Here is an 18122-nt window from a genome sequence, read left to right on the forward strand (position 1 = left end):
AGGGGGCAGTGCCGACACACACATATTAGTCTACAGAACTGGCAGCATTTACATTGCAGATTAGAGATCTAAACATATCATCTTTCCATTTGGGAATTCTTTAATCCAAAACACGCAGTGCTGCTGCCAAAGGCGTGTGACCTGTACATAACGGTCCCGTGGTGAATGTTCAGGTCTTAAAACTGAATGAACCAAGAACCACGAATTGCACGAAACAAGTACGCCAGGCAATAACCTTCATTGTTCATTTGCCCGAACGTTACATTCTATCAATAAAATCTTAATTATTTTAAGCATGACTGTATCTCGTCTGTCAATTAAAATAGGCAACTAAATAAATCAAGGTCCAGTAGTTGAAATGTTTTGATAACACTAAATATAGACTATACAAACAATTGTTGAATGTGCTTGGTATATTAGGCTAATGGTTCTTGTTTGTTATCACGTTGCAGACGTGATTTCATCTTCCTCCTTCCATTAGTAAGAAAGTAAGAAATTAAGGGAAGTCGAACATTTACTGTCGTCCAACGCAGACAAACGAACATTTTTCAGGCTTAGTTGGACACCACATCACAGTTACAGGTTGACAGCTTGGGCCGACCACAGTGAGGCCAAATCCTCTATCTGCGGGACACAACGACAAGCGGAACAGAACATGGTCCGCTGTGTAGCTGTTTAAGACCTGTAACTGATAGTATGCCGTGCCTATCAGTTTTGTCATTTGCAGGCTAGCCGTAAGGGACTGCATAAAAGTCTGGAAAAAACCTGGCCATGTTGTGGTTATGTTACTTATTGACTACTGAGTTTCTTTCTCATGTTTATCAGTATCACCTTTTACACCACAGGTGAGACTGCCATAGAACAACTGAGGTGCGTTTTTCAGCAGTCTGTTGACTAATGATTATGCATAGAGGTTTGCCTAATTCAGTTTTCTTATTAAAAACACTACCTGCTGAAACCTTAAGGAAGACTATGTGTGTATTTGAGAGAGAGAGAGAGAGAGAGAGAGAGAGAGAGAGAGAGAGAGAGAGAGAGAGAGAGAGAAGCATTTACATTAAATTTAAACAGATCAAACTGATTATCCACCTTAATTTATATTATATACACTGGCCAACTTAGTGAAGTATTGCTGTCTGTTTCACACAGAGGTGCAAACCTTTGACAAAATATTTCTAACAATACAGATTCCCAGTTTCAGTTTCGCATGCTTGTCTAGGGTCTGATGTAAAGAAAAAGAGCCAGATTAAACTAGTTTAAAGCTGTTCAGCTGTATTCTGAGGTTATTATTATACCTTTAGCTGCACATGTTTATCCCTGGCATGGCTCAGTAAACCTGTGTCAATTCTCACTTAAGTTGTGTCAAGTTGTGATTGGTAGAATGACTCTCAAGGAACTCTCCTATTGGCTACAGTGAACTGCGAAGGGTTTTTGGAACAGTAACTTCTTGAATATGCATGTAAATACGCTCAGTTATTTAATTTAATTTCCTCTGCTGTGTAAAACTGACATCTGTGTAAGTTTGAACATTTAAAAATGTCAGTACAATGATTCGTCTTTTTTGGAATACAGCTCAGACCAGATACCCATCTGACTGGCCTTCACAAATGGGGCAGTAGACAAACTAAAGGAGGTGACCAGTCTTTCCCTCTTTGTAAGAATGTAAGAGAAAGATTGGTGACTCTAAACCATGCCAGGGTCAACAGTGTGACATGAGAACGACATTAGAAATTTAGTTTTGCCATATAGGAAACATGTTGGTGTTGCACAGAGGTGCTGTGGCTTATGGCTTAGGGCTTGCTGTCTGTTCTGAGGAAACGGAAGAGATCTCCAGAGCAGGAAATCCACATTTCGTTGCTGGGGCTAGACAATGCAGGTAAAACCATGCTGCTCAAGCAGCTAGCAAGAGAGGACATCAGCCATGTCATGCCTACACAGGTATGGATACCTTATTATTTAAGACTGACTCCATGTGTATCACATGCTTATGCTTTATGAGCTTATGCTCGGGGCTACATGAAGAATGTCTGGGACAGGGGTGGCCAGTTGAATATTCGCCCTTACTATCTATCTATCTCACACACACAGTTTCTCTGTTTCTTTCTTTCTCTCTCTCTCTCTCTCTCTCTCTCTCATATACACAGGAGTTAACTGAACTACTTGTAGAGGAGAAGCTAAGTCTGGTTCCATTGCTAGTTTTTGCAAACAAACATTTGCTGAGTGCAGCGTCTACACTGAGGTAACTGATGCTCAGCCTGTGCACCATTAGAGACAGAATATGGAAGATCCAACCATGTTCTGCTCTTAATAGTGAAGGAGTACAGGTAATCACACACATACACACACACACACACACACACACACACACACACACACACACACACACACACCACATTCATAAATTTTACATATATTTTAACAAAAACATATTAAAACAGTCTAAATTAATGAGTCATGGTAAAATCATGACACAGGAAGACCAGGGTAAAGAGCCTGCATAAGTCTATACCAGGTCTACTCTTTCCTCAAAATCTCCAAATGTACACATATTGTCAGCATTGGTTAACTGGCTTGACATATCAGCACTTCCTTCTTTGTTTTGATTACGGTATGCGTGAATGCAGTATTTATTTGCCATGTATATCCTTTTATAATTCTCCTTTGGAGAGCAAAACATACTGCAGTAATCTGCTATACACATTGGTGATACCTAACAAATAAATGACTATTTCAATTCACTGAATCAACCTTTCCCTGTGAATATTTGTCTTTGAACCTAAGACTGAGAGGTCTGATGAAAGAAAAAAAATAATTAGGTCTATTTTCGAACTATATTGACAGACACATATTGTGGGTCCCGAAACTTGGCCATTGCTGTAATTCTTTTAGATCAGCGCCAGAGGGCGGAGTCTCTCCAGGATTTGCCTTTGCAGCACGCTCAAGTTCTTAGCCATTAGTTTCTTGACATAGAGATGACAGGGAACCGTACTTTTTTACCTTCCAGTCAATAATACAATAATGATTCAGCAATATATTTGACCACTTCGTAAATAAATAAAAGTTAACATTTACTGCAAAACTGTTGCTGCGCTGCAGTGAATCGGCGAAGTAATTAGCCTATATACTATTGTCTCAAAACTCTGAACCATAACATCAGAGTGATTTCTCTTTGAATCAAATTCTAATAAAGTCACCTGCTAAAATTATTTATACTGAGCTTGGGCCACGTCTCGTGTGCCATATATCACAGTTCCAAGCAGTTCATCGAGCAAAACGTACAATTCGGACAAAACTCTACCGCCCCCCTCACATGCTCGCGTGCAGCAATTTCTCGCCCCCGCGTTTCGCTTGCATATACTATAAATCAAAAGCGGACGACACAACTATTCAATTACCCGGTTTCTCACCTTGTTCACTATGATTTACCACGAGGTGCCGGCACTTTCTCCCCGTGCCTATCACCGAGGGCTATAGTAATCGGCTTGGGATGAGTGCGCCGCCAGCCTCTTATAGGACATTTACATACAGCCTCTTTCTCCCGATTCCCTCTAATAGATGCCCAATAGTATTTGCATTTATATAGCCCGCTTCGTTGAAACACGATGTGGGCGCTTCGCCGTGATGAAAACAAACCTGGGTCGGCCTTGACTCGTAGGACTGCCGTGCAACCCCTTTTTCCATATTCAGCTGGCCTGGTCCGGGTTTAATAACGGCCGGCCTGATTGGGAGAGGTGCGAGACCTCAAGGTGAATCAGCAGTCAGCGCTGGGCGCGAAGAAAGACAGATGGTCAGTAATAGAAAAATTGTTTATTTGCATAGCCGAGAAAATGGCATTGCTCAGAGCAGGAAGACAGGAGAAATACTGCAGTTGCAGATCCAAGTGGTGTGTGTGCAGTGTGCGTGGTGTTTTGATGGTGTTAAGAAATGGCAGTAAGAGTCTTTAATGATGACGCACTCAGGAAGCACTCGGGAGTCTGGCATCGGCCGAGATCCACTCATAGCACTTGTATTTAACAGTAAAGCCTACGTTGCGATTCAACATGTCCTCTCATTATGCTTAAATCATCCCTCAGCCCTTTTGAATTATAAATGGTCCCAAGACGTCCCCTGATTGCTTTGTTCCTTCTGTGTACTGTAGCAACTAAAACTGTTTGTGATGAGCTGGGCTGCACTGGGGCACATGTCATTAAATCACTGTGGAGGACAGTTTTACCCTGAACACCTTCACTAAAAATTTTTTAAAAGAAAGAGCTGCTCTGATTCTTAATGTATTTTGGGTTATGACTTAATAACCCACTGAACAGGATGTTACAGCCACCAGGGGGCGACAGCTCTAGCTGCAGCCCGTCCTAATGTACAATCTATGATTACCAGATAAAAGAGGTTGGGGTGTGAAGCAATCAGGCAGCCTACACTTCTGCGGATGACCCAGCTGAGGGATGGGGGGTGAGGCAGTGGAGCCTGGGGAGGCCCCATAAATCATGGGAGGTTTCCCAGCTCCCGCGGCCCTCCTTCACAGGGCCAGCATGGGCTGATGTCCTGGGAAGGGACCAGGAAGAGACTGCCCCTGTCCTCCAAGCCTCTGGATCACGGACATCTGTTGTGCCGTACCCCATTTGCGCTTGTGGTTTTTGGGCAGACGTGAGTGTAATGGCCTGTGGGATCCTGCGATGGGGAGACAAGAACAGGTAAAGGTGAATGAATAGTGGCCGTGACTGGCAAACAAAAGATTTTTAAAGTCATTTTGAATCCATCTAAGCTGTGAATTTATTTATTGTGTCACGGACATGGCACAACACTGAAGTGGAAGTCTGTCTAATGGCTACATGGTACAGTGTGGTGTCCTCTTGTTTACAAAGCCACAGACTCCTTGTTAAATGTTTTGAGAATTAGAGTTAAAGAGAATAAACATGATTACTCCCATATCATTGTGCCCCAAAACCCATCCACTTGGTCCAGTCAACCCCACTCTGAAAAGTCATTCATAAAAGTTTTTTTCTTTCTTTCTGATGACTTCTAAGTAGTCATAGTGTCCTCACTCAGTACTTAGTAAGTTAGAAAAGAGAATTCACATGTTGTTGTCTCATTCTTCTCAACTGTCTGGTGGAAAGGCACAGACAGGCACAGAAATGTGCACCATTTTATTCACAAATGATTTCCAATTTTTGGACAAACCCATGAGTTCAGGATCTAGAGAAAAGTGTATCAACCTTTTGAAGACCATTTGATAAGACAATACTACCACTATACATGAATAGTTATACTGATACTGAATTTTGGCTGATGTTTTAACTTTGGAAAAGCCCTTTCTTTTATTGGATCTATGCAGGGAAACATAGGTGTCCCACAGCTTGTAGCAGTGCCTTCTCAATTACCCCACTTACACTCTGCCCTTTAGACAGATCTTTCTGCAGCCAACGCAGAAGCCCCAGTATGATGATGATGATCATCATCATCATCATCACCATCACCATCACAGCGGCTCCAATTTGGAATGCTGCATTGCCCTTCTCTAGGCCGCATCTGGCTTGACCGCACGCAGCCTTGTGCCAGTGTTGAGACAGTGAGTGAGCACAGGGTGCTCCTGCCAGCTCAGCTTAAATGTGACTCCCCCCATGCATGCGCCCACACACACACACACACTCACACACACACTCACTCCACACACTCACACACACACACACACACACACACACCCCAACACATACACAGACACAAAAAACCACACACAGAGCAACTTTACTGCTCCATAGAGTGGACTGTCCTCTAATCAGGGAAGAAGGAAGAAATCATAAAGACAAGTATTAGGGGGGTGGTTGGGGAGTTCACACCTTGGGTTGGGTCAAACCCAGAGCACCCGTAGGGGGTCGGTAGAGGCCTGGCTGGCAGGAGGTCATCGTCTGTTTGAAGGTGTGGAGATAAACAGAGAGAGAGAGACAGTTCAGCAGATACTGGCACAGATGGAGATGAATGAGAACGTAAACACTTTTGGGAATTTGCGTAGCGGTTGTGCGCAGGGTCGGAAAGTTCTCCCCCGCCGTGACATGTTACAGACACTACAGCAGCAACATTATTTCCAAGGCCTTTGCCAGGTCACGATAAGGACCTGTACATATTATACAGACTTCACAGACATATTATACAGACTTCACAGACATATAATATAGACTTCACAGACATATTAGACAGACTTCACAGACATAATATACAGACTTCACAAATATATATATATTTCACAGGCATATTATACAGATTTCACAAGCATATTATTCAGACTTCACAGACATAATATAGACTTCACAGACATATTATACAGATTTCACAAGCATATTATTCAGACTTCACAGACATAATATAGACTTCACAGACATATTATACAGATTTCACAAGCATATTATACAGACTTCACAGACATATACAGACTTCACAGGCAATTATACAGTCTTTGCTGGCAAATTATACAGACTTCGCAGATGTGATACAGACTTCACATGCATAATATACATATTACATGCAGGCATATTATTTAAACTTTACAGCTTTGGTAATGATGCAGCGTCACTGCGCTCAATCCTGAAGTGTCAAAAGATGAAAAACTATCAAATTCCATCAAGCGATATGCAGTACGCTGTGGGCATTATGAAAGCCCTCTGATAGAAGCAGAAAGAGAGCTGGGAACATAGACTCACTGGGAAGCCTGGCCGGCTGGGGGCTCAGATGCCGTGGGGTCAGAGGTCATGCTCTTGACTCGTCGCTGACCTCTGACTCCAGGCTGCCCTCACGTCTGTCCTGCGCTGAAGCACTGGCAACATTCGTACACCAGACACAAACATCCCCCCCTCCGAGGTGACGGATCACGCTAATTTGCCGGACATGTCCACTTCTCTCTGCGTCTACAATTGAGGTCCCTCCCTTTCCCCTTTGTCTGTCAGTGATGTGACTTTTTGCCACCGTGCGGTGCAACAGAGAAAGAAAGAGAGAGGGAGAGGGAGGGAGAGAGAGAAAGAGAGAGAGAAAGATGCCTCCATCCGTCATTACTGCACACAGTGACAGCCTCCTCACGCATGCACAGGCAAAATGGATTTTTACATTTGGGCAAATCTGGGGTGGTGATGAGGGGGGTGTAGAGGATGGGGCGGGGTGGGGCGGTGTTACTTTACTGTAACCGATTCAGAACGGGCTGAAATGCATGCACGCCAAGCCAGATGAGATGATCTATAGCCTCAACTTAATGGGTGATGTCGACTTCAGGACGGGGGAGGAGAGGCCTGATACTTTGGGGAGAAAAAGACATAATGTGAGCAATAAAACCAGAATTATTCATTTGATTAGGCCAGTAATTTATGCCGTGTGTGTTAACTGGGGTCTGAATGGGGACGGCGGGGGTCGCTGAGAGGGAGAGGTAGAATGCGCGCAGTGTGAAGCAAGCGGCAAATGGAATCCTGGGGGGATGGAGGTGTGGGGCGGATGGTGCGCACGCGAGTCCCGCGGCCACCGAATCAGATCATTAAACAAACACACAAAGGGTCGGGCTCTGGGGCAAGCGGCGGCTACGTCGATGTCAATTTCCACCAAATCAGAGATTCCCCCAAAGACAAGAACTCTTTCTCTGGAAGTATGTGCGAAGTCCGCCGTACAGGAGCGAGGACGAGCTCTCCTTCTCGTTCCCTCCCTATTCTGTCCCGATCTTTCCTACTGAGGCTGGAACACCAATTTGTCAGTGCATTGCTGTCAAGTACCCCGTACTAGGTAAGGTGACAAGATACAAAAAGGTGAATTGAATTTCACTCCTTGCCTGCCACATGAGTGAGAGTCAGACAGAGATCTCATACGCAGCAGGAGCGAGGCATCTATCAGACATACGTATATCGGCAATAAAACCATGAGATTGTTTCTTCTAGGCTGCATTGAGTCAGTAAATAACACTGTGGCTAATAGTAACTAGCTCCAGTGCTGGAGAGATCCTCCCTGGCTGTGTGTGTATGTGTGCGTGTGTGTGTGTGTGTGTGTGTGTGTGTGTGTAGCAGAAGTGTGGTGGCGGTGAGGGGCCATGTGTCTGTTTGTGTTTGTTTAAATAGTCCTCCTTTTTAAATGGCTTTGTGCTGTGAGTTTTTGTGAGTGCCATGACAACATGGTGGGCAGGAGAGAGGGACAGAGCGAGGGAGAAGGAGAGAGAGAGAAAGAGCGCAAGAGAGTATTCTCAATTTCCCTCTAAAAAGAAAATTCATTTGCGCTTGCTAATGTAATGTCATCGTTGTGTTTACTGAGCGTGGATGATGTATAGGGGATGTTGCATTGAGTGAGACTGCTTAATGATGCATAGAATTAAGTCTGCGGCTTTCAGCTGAGCTCCCCTCTCGCTCATACACTCCCACTCTGCCTCGCTCCTTCTCTCTCTCTGTCTCCCACTCTCATTCTCTCATACACTCCCACTCTGCCTCGCTCCTTCTCTCTCTCTCTGTCTCCCCCTCCCATTCTCCCACTCTCTCTCACGCTCTCCCTCTCTCTTACTCTCTTACTCTCTCTGCCACCTCTCACTCTCTCTCTTACTCACAGGCTCTTTCGTTTCACTCTTACTCTCTCCCTCTGCTACTTTGTCCTCTCTCTCTCAGTCTCGCAGCCTCTCCCAGTGTATGCTGGGAAGGATGTTGTCTCGGACTAGTGGCCACATGCCGTTCTGTGCTCCGCCGCCTCTCTCCATCAATCACCTGAGAGAGAGAGAGAGAGAGAGAGAGAGAGAGAGGTTGGTAAAGAATAAAAGAGATATTGATAAAATAAGTAGCGAAAGCTCTGAGGACAACTGTTAAAAAGTTTAAAAAAAAACATAAATAAAACCTACAAAAGGATGTGACTCACAAGAGGGGCGACACAGTTAATGGCATGCAGTGCATATGGCCTCTCACATGAATATGCGCCTGTAAAACTGTTGGATTAGTATTTAAATAAAGCAGCTGTATGAATACACCGTTTCAGTGAGGCTGCCGTGATTACGATTGTTATTACCATGATAACGATTATGATCATGGTTTTGGTGGTGATGATGGTGATGATGATGATGATGATGATGATGATGATTGCAATTATAGCCATCACGTGTATTTTCATTATAACGTGCATAACCAATGCAAAACGGAGTGTGTGTGTGTGTGTGTGTGTGTGTGTGTGTGTGTGTGTGTGTGTGTGTGTGTGTGTGTGTGTTTAAAAGGAGCTGGGCCAGAGGTTTATAGATGTAGAGGTCCTCGCTGAGTACTTCAGCCAAACTGCAGGACCGTCTCACTAATACATCCCCAATGAACACAGTTGCTACAAAGACACAAAAAAACACTCCCAGGAGAAACAGACAGAAGTTTAGTTTTGAAGCTTTTGCGAACATTTACAAGCCCCTATAATCGTTTTGGTGAGTTTACTACCAAGGATTTGTCACGCCATGAAACGAATAGTGTTCCGAAAACAAGATTAGTACATTTATGTAGTTACAAACAGAAGAGGAGACTTTTCAACATTTGTCCAAATGTCCTCGGTGTATCCATATAAAAATGGGCTTGATGACATGGTGATTATATACATGATGGGTTTAAAAACCATTGAAATGAATTAATGTGTCTCGTGTATGGAGTTAATGTACACCTATGTACAAGCATCTGTCATGCCTGTGGCCAAGAAAGATAATGCATTTTCATGCCTTTGCCTTTTGTTCTGAAGGGAAAGAAAATGCAAGCATATCAAATTGCATGTCAAAGTCCTGTTTGGATAATGCCTTTGAATGTGTTGATTTGAGAATTCAACTGGATATTCAAGAACTGGAATCTGAGTGTATTCTTACATTTCATACATCTACTTTTATTTCAGTATGTATTTTTCCATCACTTACATGATATGGCATGATGGACTGTAACCTTAAATATTTTTTTTGTATACAGTATGTAAATATATTAATATAGACTATATTACCTGCGGTTTGAAAGTAAAGCAATTTATGAGACTTGTCTCGGCTCAAGGCCTTTGCTTGATTACTGTTCAAATAGGCCCAATAAGATTTCATAAATCACTTTAGCCAACTAAACCACATTTATGAAGGTAAACGAAGCAGTGAGTTCCATCATTTCAAAGAGCGGAGCCAACGGTTCCAAAAGTATGGACATCTGCTGGGCCATTCTTCCAGTTCCACCTTCCAAAACTAGCAGCTTCTTCTAAGTGAGCACCAGCTTCCCCTCAGCCATTTTTGTTAAAACTACTGTCAGGTTAGGAAAAATTTAGCCATAGCTGATAGTGCATTTTGTTGCCTATTTTTGACTTTATGCTTGTCATCTCTCTCTCTCTCTCTCTCTCTCTCTCTCTCCATTGCTCCACTGTGATCTAGCTGTCAACCCCATTCATCACTCTGCCACTTTCCCTGTACAGAATTATTATTTCTTTGATGTGTTACTAGTTGAAAACAAATCCATTTTGCTGCCCATCAATTTATCATTTGGGAAGGGACGTCACACTCCAGTTGCATGGACAACAATGCTCTAGTATTTCTGTGTATGTGTGTGTTAGTTTTTGTTTTGCATGCAAGAGAGAGTGAGACACAGACAGAGAGAGAGAGAAAGAGAGACAGTGAGAGAGAGAGAGAGAGAGAGAGAGAGAGAGACAGACAGACAGACAGACAGAAACAGAAACAGACATGGAGAGAGAGAAATTTTGAGGGATTGTGAGAAAGGAATAGGAGTCAATTGAGTAACGCTCTTGAATGAGAAAGGGAAGGAGAGCTGACATGAAATGAAAAACAAGAGGAATATGTAGGAAAAAAGAAGGGAGACAGAGAAAGAGGGAGAAAAGAAAAGAGGGAGGGTCTCAGCACTCTCCCTCTCACCCTCCCTCACCCGACGTCTGTGATAATTTATCACTCCTTCTAGCTCGACTGACAAACTATTTGCAGGAAAATGAGTTTTTCCGCTACGGATTTGTCCTCTGGGAATGGAAAGGGGCGCTGCAGTGTTTTTATCCCCTATCATACACACACACTCTCTCTATCATACACACACACTCTCTCTCTCTCTCACTCTCTCTCATACACACACACTCTCTCTATCATACACACACTCTCTCTATCATACACACACACTCTCTCTCTCTCTCACTCTCTCTCATACACACACACTCTCTCTATCATACACACATACTCTCTCTATCATTCACACACACTCTCTCTCTCTCACTCTCTCTCATACACACACAGACAAATGTGAACTAGGGCATGTGAAGATGCACAAGCTGCCTCTAATACAAACGTACAAAAACATACACACACACAAACACACACTGACTTTCTCCCTCCCTCAGTCTCTCGCTCTCTCTCTCACACACACACACACACACAAACACACACTCTCACTGTGGTCTTCAGTACTTATGGGGGGGCTAAGATAAATGAGGTAAATTAATAGAGTCACTGAAGGAAAAGATCTGCTTCCGCTCCAGCAAATCCACTGGTGACACAACTGACATGCTAGACAGTAAGGAACAATGGTCTCTCTCTCTCTCTCTCTCTCTCTCTCTCTCTCTCTCTCTCTCTCTCTCTCTCTCTCTGTGTCTCTCCTCCTCTCTTTTCCTCACCCATAAATCCTTCTCTCTGACTACCTGTCTGGCATCTCCTTACCACTAGTGCTTACTTTCTCTCCCACTGACACTGGACAGTACCACATCCAGAACATCCCAAGGCAGCTCTCCACTCAATGGCAGGTGTTCCCACAGTATTCAGAACCTTCTGCTCATGTCCGGGGAGCGGGGACCAGTAGCCTGATGTGACCGTGCAGCTTGACCTGGGTCAGCGAGCCCAATCTTCCTTCTCGCCCTCAACAAACAACATATTGACAGCGTGCTTGGTGGTGAATTACATGACTATAAAAGACCAATTACATTGTAATTATACGGGGTCGTTCGTAAACGTCAGTGGATCGTTAAACGTCATCTCCGTGGGGTTCCCTGGCCGTAAATTTACTGCGGCCTCTGAAGGTACGAAGGGAAAGGTCTCCTTCGTTATAACTTTAATGACTCCAAATGCATGCATGGCTAATTAGCATATCAAGCACATTCTTGTTTTACTGCATGCAAGTGATAAACACAGTCGAATGCAAGATAAAAAAGAATAGTCCGAAGACGGATGGGATAATGTGAGACAAGGTTGAAGGCAGGAATGAATTTCCTCAATATTGTCCTGTGATGTGCTTAACTTAAAGATAGTTGTGGGTGTAGGAGTGACAACTGGTGTAGAATGAAAGAGAAGGTATGATGGAAGCAGGCTAATAGAGTTAACTCTGTTTCTTTAGTTTAGTGTAGAGGGGTGTTTTGGAGGGGTGTATCTGTACAGGGGTGTTCTAGTTTACTGTATTTGAGAGGGGTGTTTTGGAGAGGTGTATCTGTACAGGGGTGTTCTAGTTTACTGTATTTGAGAGGGGTGTTTTGGAGAGGTGTATCTGTACAGGGGTGTTCTAGTTTACTGTATTTGAGAGGGGTGTTTTGAGAGGCGTGTATCTGTACAGGGGTGTTCTGGTTTACTGTATTTGGAGAGTGGTGCTTTGGTGGGGTGTATTTGGAGAGGGGAGTTTCAGTTACTGTATTTGGAAAGGGGGGGGTTCTGGTGGGTTGTATCAGGAGAGGGTAGTTTTCATTTACTGTATATGAAGAGGGATGTTTTGGTGAGGTGTATTTGGAGAGGGGTGTTCTGATGTATAGTATTTGGAGAATGGTGCTTTGGCGGAGGGTATTTAGAGAGTGGTGTTTACATTAATGGTATTTGGAGAGGCAGCTATTGGTCAGGTGATAGTCCTAATTAGATCATAGAAGCTATGATTCACTTGCTGTTGGACATAAATAAAATGCCCAGAAACACAAGCTCTCAGACACCAGGACCTGGCAGCTGGCAAACAGCTGGAGGATGCCGATTGTCCGGCATTTCCTAGAGTCCTGTGCAGGGCCCAGGAGTATTTTTCCTGTACCCAACACATCTGACTCAGCTCTTCTGCTAATAAACAAGCTCTTCATGGACTTAGAGCATGTGTGTTATAGCAGGGAATGTGCCAAAATTTGTCATATGCCAACACCAGGATTGGGAAAAGCGACCATGGGTCCAGGTGTTTCTCTTTAGAGGAGCATGTGGAGGAGCTTCAGGCATTTAAGTGGGCCAGCGATCATTAGGCAGCATACAGGACCGCTTAAGGAGGTAACCGGGTGGTGGGAATCTACAGCTGTGTCAGATCCGTGTCGTCTGTATAGCGGGAGTTGACAGGGTAGTGATTATAATCATGTTTGGAGCATGATGGCACTACACAGCTGACAAAAGTGGTGACAAGTTACACACATCAGAAAAGGATTCCCATGGCAACAGTGCACACTGCAAAGGCGTGCTGAGGGCAGCAGCCATCCACTGTCTCAAGGGCCTTTTTGACCAGTTCAAAATGTTTAGTTTCAGCTAAGAGGTTCACTTCAGACAAATCTGTCAGTCACTGGTAAATGGTTAAATGATTACTTACTGACCATGATAAAATACAACAATTCTAAAACACATTGTGTGAGTGAAGAAGTAATGAAGAAAGCTGAAAACTGTCATAAGGAAAGTATAAAAATGGAGAGGACAGATGAACATTCACCCAAAAAAAGTCTAAAAATCTTTGCTGTTATACATTTAAAAGCAATGCTCTGTTACCACTGGTATAAGCAGATCTGTCTTCGTAGCTTTAAGAACCAACTATGAGAGAAAATCCCCCAACACACACAAGAACACACACCAAAAAGGCTCCATCCCTCTCTACTGTATCCAAAACAACTGACTCAGTCACTGTGACGTCAGTTACTATGGCAACCTATGGGTGGACACACCCCAGCTGAGATCTCTCCAGGCAGGGGGGGCTGTCAATCAAACTGGCCAGTCTGGAACTGGCCTAAGCCCACTCTTCTCAGGACCTCCTCTCAATCATATATCATGGTGCAGGATTTTGGAAGTATGTGAAAGTTACTTCACCTTGTGTCATGAAAAAGAAATCGGACACATAGCCCAATCTGGCTAAAGCAGTTGACACTGTATTACTGTAAACCCACACCCACTCTGCTGCACTCTTTTTGCATGCATTCTCTTGGACTACCGAGTCTATCACAGTAAGCTGTAAATGTGTGCCTTACTATTAGCCACCTAACTATTTCTATTAAGACAGGCCCCACAGTGGCAAGCAGAAAGCAGAGCTGCAGGGAAGCCCCCATGCTTGGTAGGACTCTTCAGCTCATCACCATGCCCCTATCTCTGACCTGTGAACAGAGCCAACTGGCATGTAGGAACAGGTCAGCACCAAAGGGTCCCTGATGGCCACTACCGATGGAGCAGGTAGCACTCTGTGAGGGGTGCACCCCTCTCTCTGGCTAATGGCTGTTAATGCCTGTGGGCCATTGTTGGCCTTACAATAGCCGTCACGCAGAGGTCTTGTGGAGGGAAACAGTTTTAACACCCCCAACCTTGGGGGGGAAAGCGGCCCATGGCAGAGCAAGCAGATTTGTGGGAGCAGGGGGTAGACTAGAACAGGGTTCGGGGTCAGAGGGCAAAGCCCAGAGCGGAAATGGGAGGCAGAGCTGGAACAATGTGGAGGGATGGACCGACCCAAACAAAGATGGGGTGGGGGGGCTAACTGTGCACAAAACACAGGAAGATGAGGAGAGAAAGATGGGCACCAAACAGAAGCCAGCCTGGAGCAGATGGTAAAAGAAGGGTTAGCGAAAGAAAAAGAGAGAGGTGGAACAAGAAAAGAAAAAAAGCTGAAATCAGGGGAGGATTTACTATGTGGGGGAAGAGGACATGAAAGTGATCCATACCGACTGGAAAGCACATGGGAATTTCTATATATCTATGTATATTTAACAAATTAATCTTATTATGGTAATTGCAACTGACAAATGGCATAAACCATACAACAGAAATAAAAATATAATCGAAATTCGTTTTGTGTAATTGAATAATTTGTGGAACAAGCGTGAACTTTAAACAGTATTTGACATTTCAGGAAGCGATAGTCATGTAAAGTTGACAGTGTATGCGGTTAATTTTGCCCAACCAAAGAATGTTTGCGAAAAGCTAATGGAATCATCAATACCGAGACGTTTCGTCGGCTATTATGATCTAATTATCTGGCTCATCTCGACTCGTTGACCACAACGAGACATGCGTGTGGGTAGATTTATAAAACTTGCTATTAAGTGGGGTTAAACCCGAGGCTCATTCATCTCGCGGAGTGCGCGGGCTGACAAGCTGAGTCGCGCGGCACAAGTGGAGGCAATGCATCATGCAGGGAAAAGGGTGGATAGCGTGCGGCAGCAAACCAAGCAGCGCACGACCAGTTTCTCACGCCGAGCTTCGCCGGGCAAGACGTTGTTTTTCCCAACGTTTAAAATGGTACTGATGTTTCTCAAAATTATTTGCAAGCCGTTCATAGCGGTTTTGAGCATACACAAAAAGCTAAATTCTAAAGTAAATGCAGAAGTAGAATGCAGATAGAACTAGTGAGAAATAACTATTTTATCCCAGACAAGTTCCATTAAATTCAATATTTCTTAGCACATTTGCTCGCAGATAACTTTAATATGCAAAAAATGACTGAATGAGATATCTCCCAATTACTTTTTAGTAAATACACTTATTTGGAGCTTTAAAAGTATAGCACATTAATACTGGATAAACTTTTCGATATCACATAGCTAAAGAATACCTAAGCAATAGTCTAGGTAGGCTTATTTGGACATATTTTCCTTCAGTCTCTATTGACTGAACCTTTTAATATTTTTAACATAGATGAAAGAGAAGTTTAAAAAGTTTTAAAATAAAATCTGTTTGACTGCATTAAGAAGTATGAGTTTGCTGTAAGGCAAAGTGTCTGCCCAAACTACGACGTGGGGTGAAGTGTATAAACTCTTTCATGTTCTCTGTTTTTCCATTAAATGCACCTGACAATAGCAGCTTTGTGTACTCGTTTTGGACTTGAAAGATGCAACAACATGACCCTTTGCCCTCTAATTTCCATACGAGGCCCCTGGCGGCCGAGTCGAGTCCAAAAGTCAGCGACGTTGCCTGGCCTCAGGAGTTGAATTCGGAGACGCCCGGTGCACCTTTCCTCAAGACACGCCTTAAATGTTTATCTCGATCGACTGAAGATTGAACATTGGGACAGGAAATTGTCTTTAACCCTCGGTTACACCGCTAATTGAATAGCCCAATATGCTCACTGAATCGTGCCAAACACTCTTTTAGCATCAGTTTAGAAGTTTGAAAGTTTAAAACTAGCATATAGCCTGTAAAAGGATTTATTTTAGACTAATGAATAAGTACATAAAGGGTTGGCGTCATTCTTACTTCATATAACAACTGATCGAATGACCTTTTTATATTGTTACATACATTTCTTAATTTTTGTTTCAGTAAGAACAGCTATATTCTACTTATGTTTTATTCAGTATTATTTGAGTGTGAAATAGATTTTTAGTTCATAAAGAAAAAAGTAAAAGGTATCCTATTTTTCCTCATTTCGATGTATTAACAGTTCCTAATATTATATATTTGAAATTCATGAAGGGATGATCTTTCATCCTTTCGCCTAAGCGCATATTATGTTCGGAAGTAAATACATGTTATATCTTACAGTTCAGCAGTCGGACTGAATGTACCCCATTTGTAAAGGTTTTGAGTTATCCTCACTATTGCGCACAAAGTGAAGCGGAATTTACAGTAAGCAACAACCTTCGTAACTGGTAAATGTGTAATCCAATGAGCAATTTTTGCAGACAAAGCCATTAACAGCAAAACAGTGACACGGCTAGCGTGAGGGTCTCAACTCTGGATTTTAACGGACCTTTCCCCCCCCCCCCCCCCCCCAAAGAATTTTATAAACATTGGCAAGACATTTTCATTTTGTTTCATTTTCAAACATCTATATTTTACGAATTATTGCGGTGTGATGTTACATTTCACAGTGAATGTATAATTAACATCTTAAAAACATGTTAATATAGATTAATGCATTCATTTTAAAAGTTTAAAAACAACAATAATATTATTATCTTAAAAAGTAAAAAGGAATGAAAAGACGGGAAAAGAAAAGTCATATTAGGCCAGAAAGTGGATAACAACAATATGTAGTGAATAAGTCACTGAATACTTGCAGTTTAATAAGAACAATTCAAATTCTTTTAAACACTGACGTCGGTGTTAGTCCATTGCGAGCTGTGCCGTTGCTGCTTTTTACAGAAGAAGAAAAGAATCTTGCAGTCACTTTCATACAAACCGGTGCTTAGACCAGTTAAACTTTTACTTGGGCCGGCTAATTTCCTCTGACTTACCGCCAATATATTGTACTTTGTATGATAGTGACTAAAAGGCATTGGGTTGAGATAAAATGTCATTATAATTACAAGCTAGGAACATTTGGAGTGTGCACGGTAGGCGTCATTCGTCTCTAGCTAGTCACAGGTGGAAAACGGAAATAAAAAACCACAACTTATCTATTGTATAACCAGCAATGAATTACCGTTTGTAATTTTTATTAAAAAAAAGTTAGAAAATCGTCATCGAGATTGAATTCAATGTTAAAATCTCCGATATCCTCTGTTTCTTTTTTTACCCTTCGCCCTCAGACCCTCCCGGGGCTCTGGCCTTTCGTCCGCTCTCTCCACAGTTAAGAGAGGAATTTTCTGCCTCTATTTTGTTATGATTTGCTTTAATCCCTCCTAGACAGTTGTATTTATTTCAAAACACGCTCACTTTTGTTCCGCAGCGGCACCTATGTAATGGCATTTATCCTGCACGGTGGGCCGGGACTTGAATAAGAATGAGTGGAGAGATCAGAAGTTTGTAAGCAAAGCAGTGTTGTTTCGGCACTATGTGCGTTACAAGGTAAGCAGTCCTTTTATGTTAAGATATCTTCCTTCTTCATAAGCCAGTAGCCAAAGGTTCTACAAAGAATTGCCAAAAAAACTCTTGAATAATGATCTCACAATTTTAGTAATTTCCATCATGATGATTAACTATTAAAACATATCCTACGCTTTCCCTAAAAAATTTCACAAATCTTCATTGGTCGTGTCAGGCGCTTTATAAAGACTGATGGCAC

At 42.9% G+C, this 18122-nt stretch overlaps 1 pseudogene; it reads left to right on the forward strand.

Annotated features, from left to right (window-relative positions):
• Positions 1-1687: 1687 nt before the first annotated feature.
• On the forward strand, positions 1688-4642 carry LOC113588076 (annotated as a pseudogene).
• The last annotated feature ends 13480 nt before the right edge of the window (positions 4643-18122 follow it).

Source organism: Electrophorus electricus, chromosome 6 (genome assembly GCF_013358815.1).
Source record: "Electrophorus electricus isolate fEleEle1 chromosome 6, fEleEle1.pri, whole genome shotgun sequence".
Taxonomy (NCBI): domain Eukaryota; kingdom Metazoa; phylum Chordata; class Actinopteri; order Gymnotiformes; family Gymnotidae; genus Electrophorus; species Electrophorus electricus.